The following is a 12029-nucleotide window of genomic DNA, read 5'->3' as shown; positions in this document are numbered from 1 at the left end:
GAAAACAGATTAAACTCTCAATTTACCAATTAGTTTCAAGTAGTGTAAGAAATTATGCATTTCAAAGAAAATGTCTATTAGTCAGGAAAAAAAAAAGAAAAAGGAAAAAAAAGACAAGAGCTTCCTTTTTAGGCATAATAAGGAGTTATATCTGGAAGCACTGTTGTCACTGATATTAATCTTTTCATTAACTTATTTAGCATGAATTCATAATCTTGCTGACATTTTAAGTAAGGGTCTCCACTGTGTCTGAAATAATCAGTTAGTTCTGCATGGCAAAACTATTTACTCTTGTTATGTTAAAATGAATCACATTAGGAGAATTTGACTTCAGCTGGCAGTTAATTGAGATAGGGGATACAACACTGGTAATCGTTTTACAAATGAGTGCCCTGTTTGCATTCAGTTCTGACACATAGCTCCTAACAACATTGTCTTTGTCAATAGATCCTTATCAACAGAATTCTTTAGAACACATCCCTTGATTAAAAATTAGAACCTCTTTTTGTACACTTATTTTATGAAATGTTTTTAAAACTCAAGATACATATTGTATACGCTTACAGTATAAAACTGTAATATTTTAATAGTATTTTAACATTAAGACAAAAGCATAGTTTGCATTTGGTTTTGCAAAACTTATATATATATAATATATAGAGAGAGTTTTATGTATATATATATTCAGTTTGATTCATAAAACAGACACTTGACTTTCTGGAAACACTGTGGGTAAAACATGTCATCACAAAGGGAAGCTCTTGGGACCATCTATGTATTTACTTCAGCTAACACAGAGCCCTTATATAGTACTTTGAATTTTAAAAGAAAGTCAGTAACTTTGACCAATCTGGAGAGAAAAGACATACAAGATTGATCACACGTTCTATTACATGTACATTAATTTTGGATTTCTTGTCAGTATGGGTCTGCAAGGGAAGAATTTTACAATAAATGCCAATATTTTGAGTATTACAGTTGAAGAAGTCCTGGCAGATCACACTAATAATTCAAAATCTTTCTTTATGCAGAGCATAAATACATTTTAAGGACACTGATATTTGCATTCATTTATCCTTACCTGTTGCCTAGCATAGTAATAAAAAAAAAAAAAAAAAAAGGGTTTCTGTCTAGCCACTTGCTGATGTTTAAAAATGCTGATTTCTCTTAAAAAGTTCTATTTAAAATAATTTATCATAAAGTAACCTTTTTTTTTTTTTTCTAAAATCATTTTCTTGTGCTGAAATAATTTCAAAGATTTAAAAAAAATATAAACACTGTCATTTGTCTGGTCAGCTCAATTCCTTGTGGCTTCTTAAAATGCAACATTCTTCAAACATTTCACAGAATATAAAAGGTTACATCCTTTTGCAAAGTACACAAATCAAATAGTTTTATCTGACTCATTTCCACTGTTAGGTAGTGCACATATTCTTTAATTCTTGCGTCACAACAGTTATTTTCTTCAAACTTCCTACATTTTCAAAGCATAACACCAGAGAAACCAACCAACCAACCAAAAACCCCTCCTCTATTCACTAATGATATTAATAAAAAGAAAATTAAAAAATAGCTATAAATATCTTTGTCTTCTTGTGATTAGTGCTTAATATATGCTTATAAACATAATTTCTGTTTTTGAGAAAGCCTTTGCTCAATGGGCAATTTTCCATCATGTTACAAAAATACATGTGGATGGCTTTGATGTTTGCCAGGAATGCTAAAGGAGATATATAATGCAGTGGTCTAGGTCAGTTTCAGACAATTATCAAATGTACTCAAAATGTTAGTGTAGCTATACCCTCCCTGAGATGAGACAGTTAGATGTAGCAATTCTTACTCATTATTAATAAAAAAAAATAAAAATAAAAATAAAAATTAAAAAATCCCTGAAATGTGTAACTGAAAAAATTCAGATTTACACAATGTTGCCAAGTATGGACATGGTGAGAAGAATAATGCAATGCTTTTCACACCAAAATCACACATTTATGTATAACTGGCAACTCTATTGACAAAGAGTAGTAGAACAACTATTGCTATTTTGAAGATATGTGCTGATATACCTGATGCAATTAGTTGCCTGAAAGGCATCCATTAAATGTAAACAAAGTATTTCTTTGTTCTTTTGGTCCATCTCTACATTCCATACAATCTCTCTACTTCATTGAGTATGACTGTTTGTGTACTGGTATGAAGACATGCTGGCACCATCAGCAAGTAGCAAAAGTGGCAGTACTAAGAAAGAATAGCTTTTTTATTGCTGTGTTTTCATGAAAGACATCTTTCTTGGGTTTGTATCTTTGTAACATAAATTGTAAGGGAAGTAAAAAGCATGTTTGTTAAGATTGAAAAAATGAGTATCACAAAAGCTGTTTCAATTTGGAATGAATTCCTCCTTCAAACATAAAATAAAAAGTTTTCTAATCAAACCTGATTTAAATTGATCATACTAGTCTTCAATAATTATGAAAATGAATGGAACAATTTTGTGTTGTGTTTTTGTTTGTTTTCATACAGTGGACCCAATTTTCAAGCCATTATAGTGCTTATACTGTTGTAAAACAACAACAAAAAAAAAGCTATTTATTTTTCCAAGTAGGAAAAGACATCTCTTTAATTTAGTAACAATTACACTGTTTACTGCAAACTTTTTGAAGCCTTAGTAAAATATTAAGATTCCAGACAATAAGTCAGATTTATAGACTGTTGTATATGATAAATAGATGAATATCTACATTTTCATTCTCATTTGTGGCTGGTTGGCACCGGCCAGCAGCCAAACACCCACTGTGCCTATCACTCACTCCTCTGTCCCAGAAGAGAACTAAAATAGAAGGTGAAGAGACTTTGAGATAAACACAATTTAATTAGAAAAGCAAAAGCAGTGCTGGCAAGCAAAGAAAAGCAAGGAATTCATTTACTACCTATCAGGAGGCAGATGTTTATGTATTTCCAGGCAAGTGGGTCCTCAACATATGTAGTTGTTGCCTCGGAAGACGAACATCATAACCACAAATGTGGTTATCTCCCTTCCACCTTATTGCTCAGCATACTGTCATGTTGCATTGAATATCCCTTTGGTCAGCTTTTGTCAACTGTCTTGTCTTGAGTTGTGGTGGTTTTACTCAGGTGAACAGCCGAGTTCCACCATGGCCACTCTCTCACTCCCCCCTCCTCAAATAGGAAGGGGGAGAAAATACGACACAAAGAGCTCAGAATGATTTAATTAAAGGGAAAGGGAATAGGGGAAAAAAAAAAAAAAAGGCTGTGCGGAAGCACAGAGAGAAAGGCGAAAAGAAAAGTTATTCTCTACTTCCCATCAATGAGCGATGTTTGGCCATGTCCTGGGAAGCAGGGCCTCAAAACTTGCAACCGTTGTATGGGAGGACAGCTCCTTCCCCCCTGAGAGGCCTCCTTTTTATTGCTTAGTGTGACATCATGTGTTATGGAATATCCCTTTGGTTGGTTTAGGTCAGCTGCCCTGGCAATGTCCCCTCCCCATCACTTGCCCACCCCCAGCCTGCTGGCTCTTGGGGGCTGCTATGAAGAAAGTTCACTTTGTAACTTCATCCCAGCCAAACAATGCATGGCCCCACTTCCATGCATATTCCTAAGCATAATTATGCAATGCCACTGTTTTTAAAATGATATGAAATATTATATGTCATGTAATACAGGAAGAGTTCTTTGTTGATATTTAAACATTAAAAAATGATGATTACAAATATAGAGAGTTATATATATCAAGGTTAACATACATATTCTCACATGGCATGGAACTCCACCTGCTAGGTGTAAACTAAGTTGCAGGACTAAGGGACTGGTGATGGTCACGTTGATGGTTGGACTTAAAAGGTTTGAAGTTTTTTTTCCAACCTAGATGATTCTATGATTCTATGATGCATAGCTCCACAGAGCTACACATCATAACACAAACTGAATGGATCAAGTCCCTGAATAAGCAAGCTAATCATTTTAATAAGACTGCTCTGAACTTTGTATCATAAGGGTTCTTGACTTTTCTCATATGATTTCAGTTGATAACATCAAGCATTTTGGGCTTGTTCTCCTATTTAAGATTAGATGCCATTTAAATCTCTTTTTTGTCCTCCTCAGCTGTTGTGGGCAAAATTTATACACAAATCTGATGTATCTGCAATTTAAGATTTATTAATTCTTTTATGGTAAATCACAAATTAGATAGTATGATTTTTTTTTTCTTTAGTAGCACTTAATCATCAGTTAATCGTTAGCCTATTTAACACAATAATTCAGTAGCATTTGCTACAATTAAAACAGCAACTTAGTTAAAAATTCGTAAATGGCAAGGTTCACACACAAGATTAATGGCAAGCTATTTGTGGTTTCTATACAAAAAGGGATAGGGGATTTCTATACAATGACAGATTAGGGATTTCTGTACAACAAGGTATTGGGGGAGTTCTAAACTCAGTTGTGCACTTTTGGTGAATTACTCGCTCTCCTCTGTGTACCGACCACACCACATTCACGTACCATATTCATGTACATTCATATACCATATTCACCACATGATCATTGAATATTGAAAAGTCAGGCCTCTAGAGTTACTCATTTTTCATTATGTTGTCATATACAGCTGATAATCATTAAACCTCAAGGTGTCTTGTCCTGAGAGTCATCCCACATCAGGGGGAGATCCTAGGTCACAGCCCACTGTGGCCCAAGAGAGCTCAAAGGTGATCTTCATTTAGCACCAGCATTTATAGGACCATGAGATGATTGGCTTTAGTCAGTATTTTTCCATCCTGTCTACAATTCAGGTTGAGTAATTTTTGTGCTCCCCACCAACTGTACAATTCCAGTACCTTCCAGACTGAGCAGTTCTGGTATCCAGGTAGCAGGAGTTCCAGGCACAGTTAGGGAGTGCCTAACTGCACTTGTAATGGTGACAAGAATTACTCTTGAGATCAGAGTGGCCGGGGGGGGAGGGGGGTGAGAGCATGAGAGTTCCCACAACGTCAGCCCTACCTCCTGTTAAATATCCCAAATTAAGCAAGACATGGAATTTAATTGTAGCCAAATACAGACCTCTAACTAATGACAATTTTTACGATGTCTTTGAGTAAGTTAAAATTCAGTTTCTTCACTATTGCATATAATCACTTTACTCCCCAAACTTATGCATGATCCATGAAACCTGTAAATTCAATTTACTTCATCAGGAATTATAGATGATTTGCAGAATTCAAAAAAAAAAATAGATCATGCAGAATTGGCAAATTTAAAACCAGGAAAATAATAAAAATAATTTCAGATATATTTGTGTGTAATGTAAATTTATCATTCTCTTCATGAAAAAGCAAATCAAAATTATATACATTGTTTTCTTTTCTCTAATAATGACACAGATTTTAACCTTAATTTTTAGCTCCATGGACTTTTCTGTCATTCTTTAGCTTCAGAAGTTAAATTGATAAAATGATATTACATAAAAAAATACATTTTGATATATAATAGGAGGGAAATGTAGAAATTGCCAAAACAAGAAAACTGCCTTAAAATCAACTTTTCCAAATCTATCATTTATCAAGAAAATGCCCCTCTGTTCCTGAGTATTTCAGTAGCAAAGGATCAAATATAAGAATGATCCTGAAACAATCTGTTGTAGAACCAAGAGCATAATTGATACCTTTTTTCTTTCTTTCAGTAATTTCATCTTTGCTACACAAACACAACTGAAAAGCTTATAAGCAAAATGGAACTACCTTTCTTTCAGACTAGAAGAAAGTGAAAGTGGGAGAAGGATTGCTATTTTTCTTTCTGCCTTTTAATAAACAGTTTATGCTCTGAAAATGTGGCAGCCTGAATGAGAAAAGTAAGACAGAAAAAAGGTAAAGAGAATCTCAGAGAGCTACTTTAACACTCAGGGAAAAGGTAATCCAGACTGTGTTTGCCTTTGTCTACATCCCCAGAAGAGCAAAATTGAAGATACTAATGTATTAGGACTTATTTTCTACCCAGCTTCTATGCAGTATAAGAGAGCATTAGCATGAAACATTCCAAGCATTTACATGCCAGTTTTTCTCTTCATCTTATTATCTATTGAGTCAGTAAACTCTTTACAACAGAAATAATCTCTTACTACATACCTGCTGGCACAGAAGGCTTTCCAGGACTCTGCCAGATCTGTTACATTGCTGCTAGTAACCATTCTTGAATACAGGTTACAATTTGCTGCTCACTTGGGCTTGAGCTATTTTCATCCAAATCACCTGTCCTGGTTCACCTGTGTCTCACTGCAGTTGCACAAATATAACATTTTGGCAATAAAATGAACACAATTTTTCAACTGTCTTTCATGTTTTGCTCCCACCAGAACAGATGCTTGCTTTCTTAACTGAGGCCCAGCTTTCTTAAATATGGTTTTCTGTTGAGGAGAGAGTAGGACTGGAGAAGTGGAGTGTGTCTGCGAAGATAAACTGTTGCTACATTGCAGTCAAGCCCATGGTACAGCAATCCTCTTCTGGGAGCTACATTCTTGGGAGCAGGACTAATTTTCTACTAATTCTGCTTTCTCATTTGTATCCTCAAGTTCCAGGTGATAATATCTCCATTTAATGAATGAATTAGATTCCTTTTTGAGCAAGCACAGTGGCTGTGTGGATGAAGTGCAAACTAAAGCCATCAGTTAACTTGGCTATGGCATACCCATCTGAACTACAAATAAGATAAAAAATTAAGGTACTAATTTTATTTATTTTTTTGTTTATTTATTTTTACTCAGCCTTTTTTTAGTATAATAAGCTCTTCACGGGATTGTACATTTATTTTGGAACACAAATTCTTTCGTAAGGAACTTATATCCAAGGTAATTATGTTTCTTCCACAAAACAGTTGGGCTTCTTCGTATTTTGTGCACAGCTTAGGAAAATTAAACAGTAAAAAACAATTGTCCAGCTGTAAGTGGCACTAGCTATATACTGCATAACACTAGCAATGTCTCTGTATGAAAAGTAATGTTGATTGCCCTCTACACACGTCTTTTCTACCTTTCCTTGCTGTGACACAATTAATAATGTAAAGAATCTCTCAGAATGTGTTCACCAGAACAATATGACTGTAAATATCTTTCTCCTGCCTCATTTCTTCTTTTCAAATAGATTAGGAGAGGTTAGCATAGAGAGACAAACTATATAAACTTACCTGCAACACAACTGAAAAAAAAATGCTAATAGCTTTTTCCTATTGTTTGATATCCCCCTAAATTAAAAGAGTTCTTAAGTAGTAAAATGAATGCAGACTTGCTATAAAAATATTAATTTAAACTCCTGTGAGTCTCAGCTTCCATCAGCCTCTGCTCCCAGCTGCTCCCTAGGCTTTCTACATGAAAAAGTGCTTTTCCCTTGTCTACTTTGTTTCCAAGCACAGGAGTATGCTGTCACTGCATACTTATTAAAATAATAATAATTCTTTTGTAGTGTCATCCTGCTCTAACACTAGAACAAGTAGAATAGCAACAAAGTAGAAGTATGAATTACAAGTATGTTCCTTCTACCAGCTGTGATTGATCAATGAATGTCTACAATAGAAGACAGGTCTGAGGAGGAAAGATTAACTTTATGTGATGTACTGGGTGCATCTGGGATGGAGTAAACCTTTCCTGGAACAGCCTGTAGTGGTGTTTTTACTCTGCTGGGCAACTGAAGTCCACCACAACCACTCTTTCACTCCCCCTCCTCAGAATAGGAAAGAATGCTGGAAAGAAAAAATAGGCTCATGTGTTGAGATAAGAACAATTTAATTAAAGGGAAAAGGAAGAGAGAAAAAACAAGCAAAGGCCACGTGGAAGTACAGAGAGAGGAAAAAAGTATAATTCCCTACTTCCCATCAACAAGCAATGTTCGGCCACATCCTGGGAAGCAGGGCTTCAATATGAGTAGCAGCTGTTTGGAGGACAGATGTATTTATAATGAGAGCACCCCCCCCCCCGCCCCCCCCCCCCTTTCCCTTTCCCACATTTTATTTCTGAGTGTGACATCACATGGTATGGAATATCCCTTTGGGCAGTTTAGGTCAGCTGCCCTGGTGATGTCCCCTTCTCACCTCTTGCCCACCCTCAGCCTACTGGCTCTTGGTGAGGTTTAGAGGAAGTCCTGATGCTGTGTCAGCACTGCTTAGCAGTAGACACAGTACTGGTGTGATACCAGTGCTGTTCTAGCTACAAGCGCAGAGCACACCACTGTATGATCTGCTGCAGGGAAAGTTAACTCCATCACAGACAGACCCAATATGCCTGTATACTGTTGTGCTTTGCACTTGTAGCTAGAAGAGCACTGATATCACAATGTTTTGTTTATTGCCAAGCAGTGCTGTCACAGCAGAAAGACCATCTCTCCAACTCTGCCCCATCAAAAGGACAGTAGGCTGGGGGTAGGCATGGGGAGGGGACATCACGAGGATGGCTCACCTAAATTGACCAAAGGGATATTCCATACCATATCATGTCACAGTAAGGCTGGGGGGAGGTCAGAAGGGTAGGGGGTGGGTGGTCTGGGGGAAGAGGGAACTCTTGTTATGAAAGCATTTGTCTTCCCAAGAAACTTCTACTCATATTGAGGCCCTGCTTCTATAAGTGGCTGAATATCATTTGCAGGTGGGAATTAGAGAGCAATTTTCCTCCTGCTTTTGTGTGCCTTTGCTTGCTTTTTTTTTTTTTTCTCCTTTCATTATACTTCTTTTAGTTTGTTTTGTTTTTTTTTTCCTACCCCCTGTACAAATTAAGCATAATTTATACTTGCATTGTGATATAAGTACATTGCTGTAACACTCTACTAACTCAAAATCCTGTACAGCATCAACTAACGTTAAGTTCTTCACATGCATAACGCCCCAAAGAACCTGCTCAGATAATACTGGACTCTGACACCTGCTTGTTTCCAGTGGTGACTATTGCTGCTACAACTAGGTAATCAAAACTGAGTACTGAACCTGGAGAGGACAGAACAGATCACATCTGGTTTATAAGAAATTAACAGAAATTGCAGTGTTCAAGGCAAAAAAAAAAAAAGTAATAAATAAATAAAATAAAAAGTGTTATATTTAACATATTCCTAACGATATCTAATTGAAACTGAATTATCACATGATCACATGCAATGACAGCAGGAGTGCACTGTGTAGTAACAGTGTTAATAATCAACATAAAGTAGGATAGATTATATTAATGTTAACAAAACATTAACTACAGATTTTAAACCATGGACAGCTGTGGAATTCAGCTACCTAGATCAACTTAGCATTTACCTTCTTACATGTCACAAAATATTTTACAATGATTGGATTAGCCAGGTGAAAATGGAGCTAAATGGAACATGACAGCATCTGCAAAAGCAGTACAAAACCTTTAACCTAGTACAAAAGCTTTACGGTACAGTATTTCTTTGTTTGACTTAACACTATCAGCAAGAATAGCAATGGCTAAAATCCTGTTTACATTGTCATATTATTTATTTTCTGTATTTTTCTGTATAGCTTCTTGTTCCCCAGTACTTATATCACTGACCGATTAAAAGGAACACTAAAATAAAAGAACGGGGATAATATGACTAATCTCTTTGTCTGATTAATATCCTCACTACTCAAGCCAAATTTTTCACTGCTGTATATATTTTGTGTCTGACTTGATTTATTTCATAGATGCTTTACAGGCAAAGAAAGTGTAGTTTTTGTCCGGATTTTATCTGTCTAACACTGTGTCCTCCATTAATACGGCTCCCATTTTTACGGCTTAGAATGTATCTTTCTGTAGTTAATCAGCTCATTGGAGACAATGGAGTCAGTTCAAATTGTATTACATTGCAGATGGAGACAAGATTGAGCAGAATTTGTGAGTCTAAACTCAGGAGATGATTCAGATTACCTACTGTTCGCATCTGCCAGATCCTTCAGAATCAGAAGTCTCAGGCTGAGCTGTCAGTACCTAAAGCTTCTTTGCAATTCTTAAGTGGGTAAAGAATTCACTCCCTTTCACAGAAGGCCTCAAGAGACTTAGTGCATTTGGTGTATACAGACTGTTCATTGACAGGTAAACATTGAATTCAGACCAATATTCAATCTAAACTATCTATTTGTTGAAAATAAACATGTGTACATACCTTTAGGAGTTCTTACTACTAGCGACTGATTACACAGCTCTAGTATTCTTTGCTGTTTCTCAGAGATGGGCAGTGCTGTGGCACAATAATTATAAAAAATACATCCTTCTGTGTGATGTTATTTAACACACTGACAAGTGACTCTGATTCTTTTGGCTGTGATAAAAATATCAGACCAGTTCTTACTTATATCCATAAGCTCTGTATAAGTCATTCTCATTATACAAAGTTACAGTATTAAGAGACTTTAAATACAAGACCTGTCATTCCATTTAACATTTTTAGTATTTCTATATTTGAATGAGCTTCTTGTACATCCCAGTTACAGTTTATGCTCTTGTATTTGCTTCTACTCCACTGCATTTCAACCACCTGACAGATATGATATTTATACTCCATTTATTCAAAATTTAGCTTTCATTAATTCTGTAGTTTCTTTCTTGAAAAGTTCCTTTCTGGACTTCAAACATGTACTTTTCAATTGTCTATGAAAGCCTTGGCATAAAATATGTATTTTGACTAACTTCTACATGTTGTTTTGTTGTTGTTGTTTTGTTTCGTTTTTGTGTTTGTTTGTTTGTTTTGCTAAAACCTGGATATTTCCTAAGCATAAGCTAAAGGCTTTATCACTGCTCATTTTCCCTGATTTAACCATCTCTTTTATCACTGTAATATCTATAAATCTAGCCTATTTTGATTTATTTGATATTAGATTTCTAGTTGTTCATCTGCTTAACAAGTATATATGTTGTCCTATTTAATGTAAGATCCACCTCTCTTTTGGTTTATATACAACATTATTTATTATTATTATTGTTGTTGTTGTTGTTGTTGTTGTTGTTATGCCCTGAAACAAAACAATATAGTCTTTAATTAGGTGTTTCAATAAGTCATTAACAGGACTGGCTTTTTATTTTTTTCTCTGACAAATTCTTCTCTTTCTTTTTCCTAAAATACCCTTTAAGCATTACTTTTATCTATACAAAGATGTGTTGCTCATAAACTCTACTACTTTCATGAGATAGATACAGTAGAGACATAAATAATGCTTTTGGATCTGCCACTTGTATTGGGCTTCTGTGTGTATTGGGTTTATGTGGCAAGGGTTTGGTAGCAAGGGCACTGCAGGGGTGGTCTCCATGAGCAGAGCCCAGCAGCTGCCCCATATCAGAGCAGAGCCAGCTCCAGCCAGCTCCAAAAGAAACACACTGCTGGCCAGAGCCAAGCCAGGGAACGATGCTGGTTGGGCCTCTGGGAGAGAAGACTGAAGAAAGGGGAAAAAAAATATTTCTGTGCAACAGCAACTGGCAGAGATAGGAGTGAGAACCAGCCCCGCAGATACCAAGATCAGTGTAGGAGGGCAGGAGGTGCTCCAAGCGCCACAGCAGAAGTTCCCCTGTGGCCTGTGGAGAGGCCCCTGGTGGAGCAGGCTCTCCCCCTGCAGCCTGTGATGTGCCATGCCAGGGCAGATATCTGTGCTACAGCCCGTGGAGACCCCCATACAGGAGAAGGTGGATGTGGCCTGGAGGAAGCTGCGGCCCATGGAGAGCCCCCGCAGGAGCAGGCCCCGGGCCGGAGCTGCAGCCCGTGGAGAGGAGCCCACGCAGGAGCAGGGGGTCTGGGGGGAGCTGCCGCCCGTGGGGGACCCGTGCTGGAGCAATTTGCTCCTGGGGGATGGACCCTGTGGTACGGAGCCGTGTGGGAGCAGTGCTTGAAGAGCTGCTGCCTGTGAGCAGCCCCTGCAGGCTCAGTTCAGGAGGGACGGCATCCCGTGGGAGGGACCCCGTGTTGGAGCAGGGGCAGAGAGTGACCATGAAGTGGAGATGAAGCACGGACTGAAAAGAGCCCCCATTCCCCATTCTCCTGTGTAGTTCAGGGGGAGGAGGAAGA

Source organism: Anser brachyrhynchus (assembly GCF_964034855.1).
Source record: "Anser brachyrhynchus genome assembly, chromosome: 2".
Taxonomy (NCBI): domain Eukaryota; kingdom Metazoa; phylum Chordata; class Aves; order Anseriformes; family Anatidae; genus Anser; species Anser brachyrhynchus.
This window is presented reverse-complemented; position numbering follows the sequence as displayed.